This window comes from Salmo salar, unplaced genomic scaffold (genome assembly GCF_905237065.1).
Source record: "Salmo salar unplaced genomic scaffold, Ssal_v3.1, whole genome shotgun sequence".
NCBI lineage: Eukaryota > Metazoa > Chordata > Actinopteri > Salmoniformes > Salmonidae > Salmo > Salmo salar.
The window spans coordinates 42,501-60,000 of NW_025547647.1; the positions used below are offsets into that span (position 1 = coordinate 42,501).

The following is a 17,500-nucleotide window of genomic DNA, read 5'->3' on the forward strand; positions in this document are numbered from 1 at the left end:
TCTGTGGTCACCACCTGCTGAACCACTCCTTTATTGGGGGTGTCTTGCTTATTGCCTATAATTTCCACCTGTTGTCTATTCCATTTGCACAACAGCATGTGAAATGTATGATCAATCAGTGTTGCTTCCTAAGTGGACAGTTTGATTTCACAGAAGTGTGATTGACTTGGAGTTACATTGTGTTGTTTAAGTGGTCCCTTTATTTTTTTGAGTAGTGTGTATCTATATCTATCTATCACCTGATACCCCTGCACATGGACTCGGAACTGGTACCCTGTGTATATAGCCATGTTATTACCTCGTAGCCCTGCACGTCGACTCTGTACTGGTACCCCGTGTATATTTAACGTGTATAAGAACATCTTGACCATGTTCTGTTATAATATCCATCCTGCACAGCCAGAAGAGGACTGGCCACCCCTGATAGCCTGGTTCCTCTCTAGGTTTCTTCCTAGGTTTTTGGCCTTTCTAGGGAGTTTTCCTAGGGAGTTTTTCCTAGCCACCGTGCTTCTTTCACATGCATTGCTTGCTGTTTGGGGTTTTAGGCTGGGTTTCTGTACAGCACTTTGAGATATCAGCTGATGTACGAAGGGCTATATAAATAAATTTGATTTGATTTACCGGGCAACAGTGGGTTCAGTGGGAACAACTGCCTTGTTCAGGGGCAAAACGACAGATTTTTACCTTGTACGCTTTTGGTTATTGGCCCAATGCTCGAACCACTAGGGTACCTGCCGCCTTGAATATAGCCATGTTATTACCTCGTACTCCTGCACATTGACTCAGTACTGGTACTCTGTGTATATAGTCAGGTTACTCATTGACTCAGTACTGGTACCCTGTACAGCCATGTTATTACCTTGTACCCTGCACATTGACTCAGTACTGGTACCCTGTGTATACTGTACAGCCATGTTATTACCTCGTACCCTGCACATTGACTCAGTACTGGTACTCTGTGTATATAGCCAGGTTACTGATTGACTCAGTACTGGTACTCTGTGTATATAGTCAGGTTACTCATTGACTCAGTACTGGTACTCTGTGTATATAGTCAGGTTACTCATTGACTCAGTACTGGTAGTCTGTGTATATAGTCAGGTTACTCATTGTGTATTTATTATGTTTTTTTCCTTTTCTATTATTTCTCAATTTTCTTTCTCTTCATTGTTGGGAAGGGCCGTCAGTCAGCATTTCACCGTTAGTCTACACCTGTTGTTTATGAAGCATTTCACTGTCAGTCTACACCTGTTGTTCACGAAAGCATGTGACAAATAACATTTTGATTTGAACTACCTAGTTACTGCCCTTGGTTGCTAATTTCGTATGTTCACATTATTAAAAAAATGTCTGAAGCCTGATTTTTGCTGAAACAGTAGGCCTAGCTAATCTGGTTTATTTAGATCCCGTGTCCAAATTTAATAGAGCCAAAGTTCCACTCAAACTCCCATTGGTGCTGCGCCATTGGTGCTGCTGGGCAGTGCTGCTGGGGCTGCGCCATTGGGGCTGCGCCATTGGTGCTGCTGGGGCTGCGCCATTGGTGCTGCTGGGGCTGCGCCATTGGTGAGTGACGTTACAGGTCTACTTGTTGAGTACAGTACTGAATACAGTTACAAAAGTTGTAATTTAAATTCTAGCCTTGCTGTTAGTGAACTTAGAAACTAACAGCCAATGTTATATCTAGTGTTCCATCTGAATTCGCACCCTATTCCCTGAATAGTGCACTACATTTGACCAGGGCCTATAGGGAATAGGGTGCCATTTGGGACAAAACCCTAGATCTTGATAAAGATCAGGCTGTTTTGCTTCTAAGTTAACTTTTACTTACAAAAATGAAAGAGCCTGTAACCTGACGGTAATTTAGTCCGCTCTTCACAACCCCCTTCCTTTTTAACTGTATAATTACAGACCTAATAGTGTGAATTCTTCTTTTTTGCAGGTAAAATGAGTAAGGCCTCAGCTGAATCTACAGACCAAGTGATGGAGGAGGAAGTAGGTCAACTTCCGATTACAGACCAGATGATGGAGGAGGAGGTAGGTCAACATCAGATTGTCTATTTACCTGCTCACATTTTCAAATGTATCCACCTGAGCACTAACATTAATGTCTTCCCAGAGCTGGTTAAAAGTAGTGCACTAGATAGTGCCATTTGGTCCACAGCCTGACTGTAGCTTCTGTGGCAGATAACAGGACAATACGATCACTCAGGGTCTATTATGAGGTTTTTCATTAGACTCATGGTGACAGTTGTTTACTCCTCAGCCTGGGAGCTCAGCAGAGACTGAGAGACCCTCCTCTTCTCACACCAAGAGGAAGCCTGCTGTCGCAGCCAAGCACACCGGAGGGAATGAGTCTGACACCTCGGACGAGAGTGGACAGGAAGATGGCGCCTCTGACAACCCCTCAGATGGTAAGGTCTACCACTAGACCTGGGGCCAGCACATGTTTTAATGCCTCTTCATATCATTGTGGAGCCAGAAGGGGCATTTCCACACCTTGTGGATAATATTTTTGCTGGTCTATTCTGAGTTGATGTTCAAGGTTTATGTAGGGGTAAAAGAGCACTTGTTGAGAGTTATGGGCCCTGGTTATGGGCCCCAAAAGTAGTGCACTATATAGGGAATAGGGTACCATTTGGGATGCACATTAAGTGCCTGTCCTCTACTTCAGGCATGTTGGTGGTACGGCCTCCCACTGGGACTGACAACAAGGAGAGCAGAGGAGCCATGAAGCTCCGAGTGGACCTCTCAAGGAAAAAGACAGGTTCGTCTCTCACACACAGGCCATGTCTAAAATCTGGCTTACCTACTTGAATGGAATTTTTAAAGCATACTCAATTTATACATTTCACATACTATAAAACTTGTTTAGCATACCCAAAATACCTACTATTTGGAACGCAATTACAGGTACTCAGATATGGCCCACACACACCACACAGACACAAGCCCAGGGGGGACCCCTCCAGGGGGGGACCCCTCAGTCAAAAACACAGGTTGGTCTCCTCGCTGTGTATATCACACTACTACTAACCAGTGGATAGTCAGATAAACACCTGCCAGCTGTTTGAATGCTCTTATCGGGTGTTTAAAAGGTTTTGACCAGGAATGGGTTTTCCTACAGCCTAATATCCAGAACTGTTGCTAGTTTAATGAAATCAATCAGTTTGGGATTGATATTGGATGTAAACGAAACATGTTTGTCTCTCGGTCTTCCTCTGTGTTTATCCAGATACCACTTTGCAGGAGAGAATAGACTGCACCGCCTGTGGACAGCAGGTCAACCACTTCCAGCGCCACTCAGTGTTTGAGCACCCCATGCTCCATGTGCTCCTCTGCAAGGTAGATACACCTGCAACACCTTCTCTGTCTATCTTTCATATGTTTATAAGTCTCTCTCCTATCATGCTAGACATCTTTCCATCTATCTATTTGTCTGTCTCTATCAAATTCTCTCTCCGTCTCTCTCACATATCCTTTCCTCTCTTTTAGTCTGTGATTGTGGGATGATTTTCTGTCTTTCTCTCTGTCTGAGCACCCCCATGCTCCTTTAGGGTTGGGCCAATATATATGATTAATTTATGTTTTTGCGAGATATTCCAAATGCCAATATCGCAGGATCACTGTTTTTTTCATTGAATTTTTTCATTTTTCTGAGCGTTTGTGTCTATGTTCTCATGTCTTTTTGCTCTCCTCTCCTTTGCTTTTTCTGTGCTGTGTGCACCTACACCAGAGATCTGAATATAATGAGGAGATGCTCATGTCCTCCTAACAATGGGAGTCATCCCAAAGGCGACAAGCTTAGGACCAAAATAAGCCCATAGAAACACATTAGGATGATTTTAGACAGATTTGGGCGAGAGTGAAACCTCTCACTTAGTTTCTTCCTCTGTTTACACACTCACACCAAGCCCCTCCCCTGCCACTCACACCAAGCCCCTCCCCTGCCCCTCACGCCAAGCCCCTCCCCTGCCACTCACGCCAAGCCCCTTCCACTGCCCCTCACGCCAACCCTCCCGCTGCCCCTCATAAAGTCTGCAGCATTGAAGGTCCTCAAGGCCTCTGTGGGAATGTTTTTCAGTGGCAGGGACTGGGAGACTAGTCAGGATCGAGGAAAGATGAACGGAGCAAAGTACAGAGAGATCCTTGATGAAAACCTGCTCCAGAGCGCTCAGACTGGGGATAAGTTTCACCTTCCAACAGGACAACGACCCTAAGCACACAACCAAGAAAACGCAGGAGTGGCTTCGGGACAAATCTCTGAATGTCCTTGAGTGGTCCAGCCATGAACCCGATTGAACATCTCTGGAGAGACCTGAAAATAGCTGTGCAGCGACGCTCCCCATCCAACCTGACAGAGCTTGAGAGGATCTGCAGAGAAGAATGGGATAAACTCCCCAAATACAGGTGTGCCAAGCTTGTAACGTCATACCTAAGAAGACTCGAGGCGGCACTTGCTTCTGAAGGTGCTTCAACAAAGTACTGAGTAAAGCATCTGAATATAAAGGTGATAATTAAAAGGGACTGAATTCTTAGGTAAATGTGATATTTCTGTATATATCTATCTCAGCAAAAAAGAAACTTCCTCTCACTGTCAACTGCGTTTATTTTCAGCAAACTTAACGTGTAAATATTTGTATGAACATAACAAGATTCTACAACTGAAATATAAACTGAACAAGTTCCATAGATATGTGACTGACAGAAATTGAATAATGTGTCCCTGAACAAAGGGTGGGTCAAAATCAAAAGTAACAGTCAGTATCTGGTGTGGCCACCAGCTGCATTAAGTACTGCAGTGCATCTCCTCCTCATGAACTGCACCAGATTTGCCAGTTCTTGCTGTGAGATGTTACCCCACTCTTCCACCAAGGCACTTGCAAGTTTCCGGACATTTCTGGGAGGAATGGCCTTAGCCCTCACCCTGCGATCCAACAGGTCCCAGACGTGCTCGATGGGATTGAAATCCGGGCTCTTCGCTGGCCATGGCAGAACACTGACATTCCTGTCTTGCAGGAAATCACGTACAGTATGGCTGGTGGCATTGTCATGCTGGAGGGTCATGTCAGGATGAGCCTGTAGGAAGGGTACCACATGAGGGAGGAGGATGTCTTCCCTGTAATGCACAGCGTTGAGATTGCCTGCAATGACAACAAGCTCAGTCCGATGATGCTGTGACACACCGCCCCAGACCATGACGGACCCTCCACCTCCAAATCGATCCAGCTCCAGAGTACAGGCCTCGGTGTAACGCTCATTCCTTCAACGATAAGTGCGAATCCGACCATCACCCCTGGTGAGACAAAACCGCAACTCGTCAGTGAAGAGCACTTTCTGCCAGTCCTGTCTGGTCCAGCAACGGTGGGTTTGTGCCCATAGGCGATGTTGCCGGTGATGTCTGGTGAGAACCTGCCTTACAACAGGCCTACAAGCCCTCAGTCCAGCCTCTCTCAGCCTATTGCGGACAGTCTGAGCACTGATGGAGGGATTGTGCGTTCCAGGTGTACCTCGGGCAGTTGTTGTTGCCATCCTGTACCTGTCCCGCAGGTGTGATGTTCGGGTGTACCGATCCTGTGCAGGTGTTGTTACACGTGGTCTGCCACTGCGAGGACGATCAGCTGTCTGTCCTGTCTCCCTGTAGCACTGTCTTAGGCGTCTCACAGTACGGACATTGCAATTCATTGCCCTGGCCACATCTGCAGTCCTCATGCCTCCTTGCAGCATACCTAAGACTCGTTCACGCAGATGAGCAGGGACCTGTCCTGCAACACTGTCCATAGAGGTCGACCTGTAGTAGTTTAGATCCACCTGCAACACTGTCCATAGAGGTAGACCTGTAGTAGTTGTATGTTTTGGAGCTGATGTTTGTCTTTTGAACAGAAATGTGATATTTGGTAGGTTAAGACAGATCTCAGTATTATATTGTCTAGGGATGCACGATACATCGGGGAACATATCGGAATTGGCCGTTATTAGCTGAAAATGCGAACATCGGCATCTGGAGGAATACGCAGATTTAAAGAGGAGTCCGTAATTTGTTTTCTAATGATCATGGGTGCGACTGCATCTAGTGTATTGCGCAAGGTTAAATTGAATTCCTCAGTTAGTTGGTTAACTGATTTTTGTCCTCTGACATCCTTGGGTAGGCGGAGGGAGTCTGGAAGGGCATCTAGGAATCTTTGGGTTGTCTGAGAATTTATAGCACTGCTTTTGATGATCCTTGGCTGGGTTCTGAGCAGATTATTTGTTGCGATTGCAAACGTAATAAAATGGTGGACTGATAGTCCAGGATTATGAGGAAAAACATTAAGATCCACAACATTTATTCCATGGGACAAAACTAGGTCCAGGGTGTCCAGGCACATGTTGGACAAAACCCACTGAGTCGATGATGGCTCTGAAAGCCTTTTGGAGTGGGTCTGTGGACTTTTCCATGTGAATATAAAGTCACCAAAAATGTGAATATTATCTGCTATGACTTCAAGGTCCGATAGGAATTCAGGGAACTCAGTGAGGAACGCTGTATATGGCCCAGGAGGTCTGTAAACAGTAGCTATGAAAAGTGATTGAGTAGGCTGCATAGACTTCATGACTAGAAGCTCAAAAGATGAAAACTGCGTGTTTTTTTTGTAAATTGAAATTTGCTATCGTAAATGTTAGCAACACCTCCGCCTTTGCGGGATGCGCGGGGGATATGGTCACTAGTGTAACCAGGAGGTGAGGCCTCATTTAACACAGTAAATTCATCAGGCTTTAGCCATGTTTCAGTCAGGCCAATCACATCAAGATTATGATCAGTGATTAGTTCATTGACTGACTGCCTTGGAAGTGAGGGATCTAACATTAAGTAGCCCTGTTTTGAGGTGTGAGAGATCACAATCTCTTTCAATAATGACAGGAACGGAGGTCTTTATTCTAGTGAGATTGCTAAGGCGAACACCGCCATGTTTAGTTTTGCCCAACCTAGATCGAGGCACAGACACGGTCTCAATGGGGATAGCTGAGCTGACTACACTGACTGCTAGTGGCAGACTCTACTAAACTGGCAGGCTGGCTAACAGCCTGCTGCCTGGCCTGCACCCTATCTCATTGTGGAGCTAGGGGAGTTAGAGCCCTGTCTAGATTCGTAGATAAAATGAGAGCACCCCTCCAGCTAGGATGGAGTCCGTCACTCCTCAACAGGCCAGGCTTGGTGCTGTTTGTGGGTGAGTCCCAGAAAGAGGGCCAATTATCTACAAATTCTATCTTTTGGGAGGGGCAGAAAACAGTTTTCAACCAGCGATTGAGTTGTGAGACTCTGCTGTAGAGCTCATCACTCCCCCTAACTGGGAGGGGGCACGAGACAATTAATCGATGCCGACACATCTTTCTAGCTGATTTACACGCTGAAGCTATGTTGTGCTTGGTGACCTCTGACTGTTTCATCCTAACATCGTTGGTGCTGACGTAGATAACAATATCCCTATACTCTCTACACTCGCCGGTTTTAGCTTTAGCCAGCACCATCTTCAGATTAGCCTTTACGTCGGCAGCCCTGCCCCCTGGTAAACAGTGTATGATCGCTGGATGATTCGTTTTAAGTCTAATACTGCGGTTAATGGAGTCGCCAATGACTAGGGTTTTCAATTTGTCAGAGCTAATGGTGGGAGGCTTCAGCGGCTCAGACCCGGTAACGGGAGGAGTAGAGACCAGAGAAGGCTCGGCCTCTGACTCCGACCCGTTGCTTAATGGGGAGAACTGGTTGAAAGTTTCTGTTGGCTGAATGAGCGACACCGGTTGAGCATTCCTACAGCATTTCCCTCCAGAAGCCAAAGTTGTCCTGCTGCGGGGACCGTGCGAGGGGATTTATGCTAACGTTACTATCTGTACTTAATGGTGGCATAGACGCTGTTTCATCCTTTCCTACACTGAAATTACTCTTGCCTAATGATTGCGTCTGAAGCTGGGCTTGCAGCACAGCTATCCTCGCCGTAAGGCGATCGTTCTCCTGTATATTATGAGTACAGCGACTGCAATTAGAAGGCATCATGTTAATGTTACTTCTTAGCTTCGGCTGGTGGAGGTCTTGACGAAACACATCCAGATAAAGCGTCCGGGGTGAAAAAAGTTGAATGGAAAAAAGTTGAGTGAGGGGGGAAAACGAAAAATATAAACGGTAATTAAAAGTGAAAACCGTAAAGTTGTCAGGTAGCAAAGTAAGGTAGTAACTACGTACATTTTTTTTAATGAACGCGTTAAATAATTATGTGACGTGGAGTCATATTCTGGTCCTGATTGGTCAACAAGCTTATTTGACACATCAAATAGTGTTAAATTGTGTATATTTTTTGACACGCAAAGACCCAAACAGCGTTCCAAAGAAATCCTGGTCGAGAATGAAACAACTGAACAAATGAACAACAAAACAGCACTGCAAGTGAAAGAAATAGGTTTTGATTATTTTTTTGCTGGTAATGGGGACGTAAATGCCTAAACTGGATGACGCTGGGCCAATTGTGCGCCGCCCTATGGGACACCCAATCACGGCCGGATGTGATACAACCTAGATTCGAACCAGGGACTGTAGTGATGCCTCTTGCACTGAGATGCAGTGCCTTAGACCGCTGCGTCCAAACTATTTAACTGTAATGCTTAAAAGGCAAAAAAATGTAATATCAATTTTCGGTATTGTTTTTTTTTTTGCAAGGAAAATATCGGTATCAGCCAAAAATGTAATATCTGTGCATCACTATGTTCCTCCCTTGTTGTTTTCTCTTCCTCTAGTCGTGCTATAAGTATTACACCAGCGACGATATCAATAAAGACGAGGATGGCATGGATGAACAGTGCAGGTAGGTCTCCATTGTTGTAGCTGCCATAAGGTCCCTGTTCTACTGCTTGAGTATCGCCACCTCTTGTACAATATTGGCTCTCGATTACGAGTACTGGCACCTATTTTAGTCCACACCAAGGGCTCCGTCCCAACTGCCACCCTATTCCCTATATAGTGCACTACTTTTGTCATTTTTAGAAGGATTCATTACTTCCCAACAACAGCTGCAAATCCCAATTTAAGATATGTCAGGTTTTGAAGTTCACTTTCCCTGCTGTCTTAACTATGCCCCAAGGTGGTGTGCTGAAGGTGGCAACCTGATCTGCTGTGACTACTGCCACAACGCCTTCTGTAAGAAGTGCATCCTGCGTAACCTGGGGCGCAAGGAGCTGTCCATGATCACCGACGAGCACAGTAAATGGTCCTGCTATATCTGCAGTCCTCAGCCCCTCTCAGACATCGCCTCCAACTGCTCCAACATCATGACCAAGCTGGAGAGCTTCTGGAGCACGGGACGCAAGAAAGAGAGGGAGGAGAAAGAGAGGAAGGAGGTGAAAAGGCACAGTAAGGGTAAAGGTCACCACCACCATGGTAAAGCTGTGGTGAACGGTAAGGAGCATTCAGACGGGTCAGGGACCCTCACCTTCTCCTATAAGACCCTGAAGGTCCCCAAGGAGCTGGTGAAGAGGACCAAGAAGCTGATTGAGACGACTACAGGGCTCAACAACACCTTCATCCATTTCATCAAGCAGGCTGAGGCGGAACAGGGAGCAGGAGGAGGTGGAAGCGGGACCAGACACCTCAAGGCCTTCAGGTATCCTAACATGTTAATATTATGACTGCTACAAAGTAAATGAGGCAGCCTAATTCTGTTATTTTGCCTAATCTATCCATTCATCCATCTCTCTCGCTCTCTCTCTAGGTCTGTTCTGGCTGATTTAAAGAAGGCTCATGCTGCCCTAGAGGAGGACTTGGAGTCACAGTTCACTTCCCAGGACCAAGGGATGCAGAACGGGGATGCTGTCTCCAACACCGACGGCCACTATCAGATTGACAACATGGTTGAGGATGGACAGGAGGCAGAAGAGTATAAAATGGCCGACACTGAGGATGGGGAGGAGCTAAAGGAGGATGGGGGCTTGTCAGAGGACACAGAGATGGAGTGTAGCCCCGTCCCCGCGCCTCAGGACCACTCGGACACAGAGACAGACAGCCAGGCCAAAGACCAGACAGCAGTGAAAGTAGTGGAGGAGGAGGAGGAGGAAGAAGAGGAGGATGGAGAGGAGGAGGAGGAGGAGGAGGGTGACCGGGATAAAGACATTGTGTCCGTCGGGCCGTCTGTCCCTGATGAGCTCTTCCAGATGGTAGAGAGTCTGGCGGACTCCACAGGGTTAACGCCCGGCAACGACGCCATGGAACCCACAGCTGCTAGCCAATCCGAGAGCCCCGCCGCCGGCTCAAACAGGAAGTCACTTGAAACCCATAAGGAGAAGGCCATGCCCAAGGTGAAGAACCTGATCGTGAAGCTGACGCCCGTTCCCGTGGTTACCACACGCACCTCCAGGTCTAAGAGTAGGGATGGGGGGAAGGAGATGAGTAAGGATGGGGGGAAGGAGATGAGTAAGGATGGGGGAAGGAGATGAGTAAGGAGGGGGAAGGAGATGAGTAAGGACGGGGGAAGGAGATGAGTAAGGACGGGGGAAGGAGATGAGTAAGGACGGGGGAAGGAGAGGAGTAAGGACGGGGGAAGGAGAGGAGTAAGGACGGAGGGAAGGAGAGGAGTAAGGACGGAGGGAAGGAGAGGAGTAAGGACGGAGGGAAGGAGAGGAGTAATAAGAGTGGAAGAAGAAGAGGAAGGACGGAGAGAGAAGGAGAGGAGTAAGGACGGAGAGAAGGAGAGGAGTAAATGTGGAGGGAAGGAGAGGGGTAAGGATGGGGGGAAGGAGAAGGAGAGGAGTAAGGATGGGAGAGAAGGAGAGGAGTAAATGTGGAGGGAAGGAGAGGGGTAAGGATGGGGGGGAAGGAGAGGGAGAAGGAGAGGAGTAAGGATGGAGAGAGGGAGAGGAGTAAGGATGGAGGGAGGGAGAGGAGTAAGGATGGAGGGAGGGAGAGGAGTAAGGATGGAGGGAGGGAGAGGGGTAAGGATGGAGGGAGGGAGAGGAGTAAGGATGGAGGAAGGAGAGGAGTAAGGATGGAGGGAAGGAGAGGAGTAAGGATGGAGGGAAGGAGAGGAGTAAGGATGGAGGGAAGGAGAGGAGTAAGGATGGAGGGAAGGAGAAGAGTGAGGAGGAGGAGGAGGGTAAGGAGGTGGAGGAAGGTGGGGGCTCTGAGGATGACAGCCGCCGCTCTAGCCGCACAAAGACCACACCCCTCAGGAAGTCATCTGACGGGAAGAACAAGATGGCCGAATCCTCTCAGGAGAACAGCGACTCAGAGGGCAAGGGGAAGAGTCCCAGCAAGCTGAAGAGTAGAACCAAAGGCAGCTCGGAGAAGGAGGAGGAGGAGCAGAGCAATGCCTCCTCCAAGGTGACCGCTGACCCTTCTAAACAGGAAGTGGACTCAGACTCTGACGAGGTTCCGGACATCCTGCTCCAGACTGCAGCGGCGGAACACAGCTCTGACGAGGATGCGCAGCAGGACGCCGATGGTAACCAGGGCAACAGTAGCTTCAAAAGGTGCCTGTTCAAACTTGGCAAGAAAGACGGTGAGGGGGAGGAGAATGACAAGGTGAAGACTGAGAAAAAGCTGGCGGCCAAACGCAAACTGAAAGCTGACGATTCAGACAACTCAGAGTCCGACTCGGACGAAGACGCGAAGAAGAAAAAGAAGTCCTCCACGGCTTCTGCCAAAAAGACATCCAAGAAGAAGGGCTCGGGCGGCTCCTCTAACTCTGACTCTGACCTGGAGAAGGAGATGAAGGGACTCAGCAAACTGGGCACGGGGAAACGGAGGAGCAGCCGCGTGAAGAAAGAAAGAGAGGAGAAGGAGAACAAGGGCGGAGATCGGAGGCGGTCGTACGAACTGAAACGCAAAGCCAGAAGTAGAGGAGCCAAGCAGCAAGATTCATCGTCTGATGACGTGGAGGAGGAGGAGGAGGGAGGAGGGTCTGGAGAGGAGAGTGGAGACCAGCAGAAGATTAAACCCATCGTGGAGGAGACGGTGGTAGCAGGGAGGGGAACCTTCCACCAGTCTTCAGGTGAGTAGAGCTGTTGTTTCTGAAATCTGTATATTGGGCTCTTCGTTTCTACAAGGCAGACGGTACACTGTGTTGTCAATACAACTTGACCTAAACTCCACTGAATTAACACCTGACCTCGGCAGTGTTTTCCACAAGTACATAGAGTAGCCATCCAAATGGAAAAAAGTAGCCAGCCAGGTGCCCCCGGGGTCTGAGGCTTGACCCCCAGGGTTTGGCATTTTTGGCCAAAGGAACTCTATTTTGGTGGCCTCTGGTACATTCTAAAGATTCCATCCGAATTAGTCAGTGAAATTATTTTACACTTTATCGAGTTCACTTCCCAGATTGGAAAAATTTGTTGTGGTTTTGTGTACAACAGGGCTCTCCAACCTTGTTCCTGGAGAGATACCCTCCTGGAGGTTTTAACTCCAACCCTGTTCCTGGAGAGATACCCTCCTGGAGGTTTTAACTCCAACCCTGTTCCTGGAGAGATACCCTCCTGTAGGTTTTAACTCCAACCTCAGTTGTAACTAACATGATTTAGTTTATCAACCAGCTAATTATTAGTCAGGTGCGCTAGATTAGGCTTTGAGTGAAAACCTACAAGCCTGTAGCTCTCCAGGAACAGAGATAGAGAGCTCTGGTAAAGAAAGACTACAATTTAAATGATGTTGTATGAATTCAGTTTATTGTTGTTTTGAATATGGTCTGGGCCTATATGATCAGGATTATTTTCTAAATAGGAGAACATTTGAACCTGTCTTCTCTTGAGTTTAGGTGTACAAAGTTTTACACAAATTACAAGATTACATCAGTTTTCAGTATTATCGTTCTGATTTTACATATCCTTAATTAATGTGAACTGATCATTAGTTAGGACCCTATAAAATGTGTTTTTATTGTCTGATTCCATTTTATTTCCCAAATTCCGTTTTCTCTTAGTTTTTTCAGGTTTCTGTTTTTTTTTAATATCGAAATCACACTTTTAAAAATAGAAAAACAACTAATTGGATGTTTTAAGTCCACAACAATGCTTAAACCTCATCAGGAGACCGCTTTGATATCTGGGAAAAACCTGATCAATTAAAATGTTTGGGTGTAGTTGGCCTTCAATTCAATGGCGTGCCCGGCAAGAGAGGCTGTTTATGGCGCGCCCGGCAAGAGGCTGTTTATGGCGCGCCCGGCAAGAGGCTGTTTATGGCGCGCCCGGCAAGAGGCTGTTTATGGCGCGCCCGGCAAGAGGCTGTTTATGGCGCGCCCGGCAAGAGGCTGTTTAGCATCACCGTCTGGCCAGCCCTGACATCCTAGGAAAGGACACCTAGGAAATCCTTGTCCCGTTGCAATACCATGGACATATAACCACGTTGCATGATTTATAAACGGCAAAGGCGTATAGGAGATCAACTTTATTCAGTTCTACACCTTTTAGAAAATAGTCACTTGCTGTTCAGTTGTCAAAGCACAGTAAATAGCCTGCCGTGCGCCGTGACTCCGCGTGGCTTGCTATGTGAAATAGGCCAAAGAAAATAAATGTGCCAGAAAACAATTAGGCTAAGTGGATTTTCACTCGTTGTTACCGTTTACGTTACATTCTAATTCACCAGCGTGCTCTGTAAGGAAATGAAACTGCAACCACAGTATGCAGAAATTGTACCGGGGGGGTGGGACAGATGGCAGAATGCGTTACCTTGTCATCGCTCGCTTTGTGACGGACAGGACTATCCTATCAATAGATGGCTAGCAGATGCATATTATTCATTATAGCAGGAGACGGTCTGACAGACTGGCGAACAAAGACTTTTAAATTGAAAGTATTGTAGTTTATCTGAAGTGGAAAATGTAGCTGATTAACTGACTTTCGTCTCTTATGGGAAAACGCTGTCTCTAACCCCTGACCCCTCCCTCTCTGTGTGTCTGAAGGAGATGAAGGTAACCATGACGCTTCTCAGATGGCTGAGGATGATGATGATGATGATCCAGAGAACAGGTATTAAAAAGTATTTTCATTCAAGACAAACCAAATATGTCCTGAACTGCATGCTTCTCAACCTGCTGACGAACATCCTTCAATCCTTTTTCTTATTTCCTTTACTTTTCTTATTTCCTTTACTTACGAGATGGCTGCCGTTTTGTGTTATTTTGTGTTTTTCACATTGTACATAATGTTGCTGCTACTTTCTCTTATGATCGAAAAGAGCTTCTGGACATCAGAACAGCAATTACTCACCTCGAACTGGACAAAGACTTTTTAATGAGTCCGACGTGAAGGATATACTGCTTCTCCGAGAACAGGTCCAAATCCTTGTAATTCGTGTTAAGAAAAGATGGAGGTACAGGGGTGGAGATCTGGGTGCCTTGTGAGAATTAGTCTGCGAGTGGGTAATCCGCCTCTACACGTTGGCCAATAGAACGGATGGTAATCACTGGATAATAACCTGGATGAGCTCCGTTCAAGACTATCCTACCAACGGGACATTCAAAACTGTAATATCTTATGTTTCACAGAGTCGTGGCTCAACGACGAGACGGATAATATACAGTTGGCTGGGTTTTCCGTGCATCGGCAGGACAGAATAGCTAAGTCCGGCAAGACGAGGGTGGTGTGTATTTGTCAACAGCTGGTGCAAGATGTCTAATATTAAAGAAGTCTTGAGGTATTGCTCGCCTGAGGTAGTGTGGTCTACAGCTTATCATGAGGTACTCTATCTACCAAGAGAGATCATATATATTATTCGTAGCCGTCTATTTACCACCAAAAACCGATGCTGCCACTAAGACCACTCTCAACGAGCTGTATCAGGCCATAAGCAAACAAGAAAATGCTCATCCAGAAGCTGTGCTCCTGGTGGCTGGGTACTTTAATGCAGGCAAACTGAAATCAGTTTTACAACATTTTTACCAACATGTCACATGCAACCAGAGGAAAACAAACAAAACAAACTCTAGACCACCTTTACTCCACACAGAGACGTGTACATATCTCTGCCTCGCCCTCCATTTGGCAAATCTGACCATAATTCTATCCTCCTGATTCCTGCTTACAAGCAAAAACTAAAGCAGGAAGTACCAGTGACTCGCTCAATACGTAAATGGTCAAATGACGCGGATGCTACGCTACGGGACTGTTTTGCTAGCACAGAATGGAATATGTTCCAGGATTCATCCAATGGGATTGAGGAGTATACCACCTCAGTCACCGGCTTCATCAATAATAATAATAACGACGTCGTCCCCACAGTGACCGTATGTACATATCCCAACCAGAAGCCATGGATTACAGGCAACATCCGCACCGAGCTAAAGGCTCGACTGCCGCTTTCAAGGAGCGAGACACTAATCCGGACGCCTATAAGAAATCCCGCTGTGCCCTCAGACCAACCATCAAACAAGTAAAGCTTCAATACAGGACTAAGATTGAATCCAACTACACTGGCTCTGATGCTCGTCGGATGTTGCAGGGTTTACAACTACAATGGGGAACCCAGCCACGAGATGCCCAGTGATCTGAGCCTAGCAGACGGGCTTAATGTCTTTTATGCTCGCTTCGAGGCAAGCAATATTGAAGCATGCACGAGAGCACCAGCTGTTCCGGACGACTATGTGATCACGCTCTCCGTAGCCGAGGTGAGCAAGACCTTTAAATAGGTCAACATACACAAGGCTGTACGAGCACTCTCGGACCAACTGGCAAGTGTCTTCAGTGACTTTTTCATCTTCTCCTGACCAAGTCTGTAATACCTACATGTTTCAAGCAGACCACCATAGTCCCTGTGCCCAAGAAAGCGAAGGTAACCTGCCTAAATGACTACCGCCCGTAGCACTCACGTCAGTAGCCAGGAAGTGCTTTGAAAGGCTGTATTTACATTGCCCCCCCCCTTTACACTGCTTCTACATGCTGTTTATTTTCTGTGCGTAGACACTTTACCCCTACCTACTTGTACAAATTACATCAACTAACCTGTACCCCTGCATATTGACCCGGTACCCCCTGTATATAGCCTCGTTATTTATTTATATATATATATATATATATATATATATATTTTACTTTCGTTTATTTAGTAAATATCTTAACTCTATTTCTTGAATTGCATTGTTTGTTAAGGGCTTGTAAGTAAGCATTTCACTAAGTTCTACACCTGTTGTATTCGGCGTTTCACTGTGAGGTCTACACCTGTTGTATTCAGCATTTCACTGTGAGGTCTACACCTGTTGTATTCGGCATTTCACTGTAAAGTATACACCTGTTGTATTCAGAGCATGTGACAAATAACATTGATTTTACATTTCTTCGTCCTTAATAGAATTGCCAAGAAGATGCTGCTGGCCCAGATCAAGGCCAACTACTCTTCAGGAGCAGAGGAGAGCTCTGACGAGGACGGAGAAGAGAAGGAACAGAAGAAGGGGAAGGGAGGAGAGGAGCAGGAGGAGGGTGAGCTACATTGACTTTTTCACTTCATACTTGTTGATACAGTGATTCTGCAGTTCCTCTTTCCACCACTAATGGTTTATGTCACTAGACTAGATCTTGAAACCATAAATAACTGCTTGTGTTCCCCTCAACAGTTGACGACGATGATGATGATGATGATGATGATGATGAAGGGGGCTCTGACGTGGACATGAAGAAGAGTGTGGGGCGTCGCCACAGGCTGCTCCGCCACAAACTGACGCTGAACGAAGGGGGAGTCGGGAGAGGAGAAGGAGAAACCAGCTAGCAAGGGGAAGAAGGAGACCAAGAGGACCAGACGGAAAGGTACGAGGGCTGTCTGGCTGTTTGGCACGGTCTGGCTGGCTGGCCTGGTCTGTCTAGCTGGCCCGGTCTGTCTAGGCCTCTGTAATAACACCTATGGAACAGAATGAAAGTCCTACTCAGCAAACTGATGACAGTTTTCAATCAACTCTACCTCCCGCCTCTCTCTCTATCCCCCTCTTTCTCCCTCTCTTCTCTCTCTCATTCTTTCTCCTTCTGCTTCTACACCTGCATTGCTTGCTGTTTTGGGTTTTAGGCTGGGTTTCTGTACAGCACTTTGAGATATCAGCTGATGTAAGAAGGGCTATGTAAATAAATTTGATTTGATTCTCCCCTCTCCCTGTGCCCTCTCCCTGTCTTCTCTTCTCCTCCCCTCTTGCTCTCCCCCTCTTCTCTCTCCCTCCCCCTCTTCTCTCTCCCTCCCCCTCTCCAGTGGGTAGTGATGACTCGGCAGACTCAGACTTTAAGGAGTCAGCTAGCAGCAGTGAGTCGGGGAGTTAGTGAGGAGATCAGTGAGAAGGAGTCATCGTCAGAGGAGGAGTCGGAGTCTGAGAAGGAAGGCAGTAGCCGCAGGAGGACCACGCGCTCCTCCAAGAAGAAGAAGAAGAAGAAGAAGGAGGAGAGGAGCTACGCACAGAAGAAGAAACGGCGCCGCATCAAGGTCCAGGACACTTCATCCGACAAGGTATAGGGAAGGAGAGGATTTTCTCCTTACTCCTGAACAATTCTATATTTGTGAATTTGGTCTGGAATTCAT

The 17,500-nt window shown here is 46.8% G+C and overlaps 1 pseudogene; it reads left to right on the forward strand.

Annotated features, from left to right (window-relative positions):
* The window catches only part of LOC123732140 (transcriptional regulator ATRX-like), a 25,984-nt pseudogene that overhangs the window by 7,073 nt on the left and 1,411 nt on the right, over positions 1-17,500 (forward strand).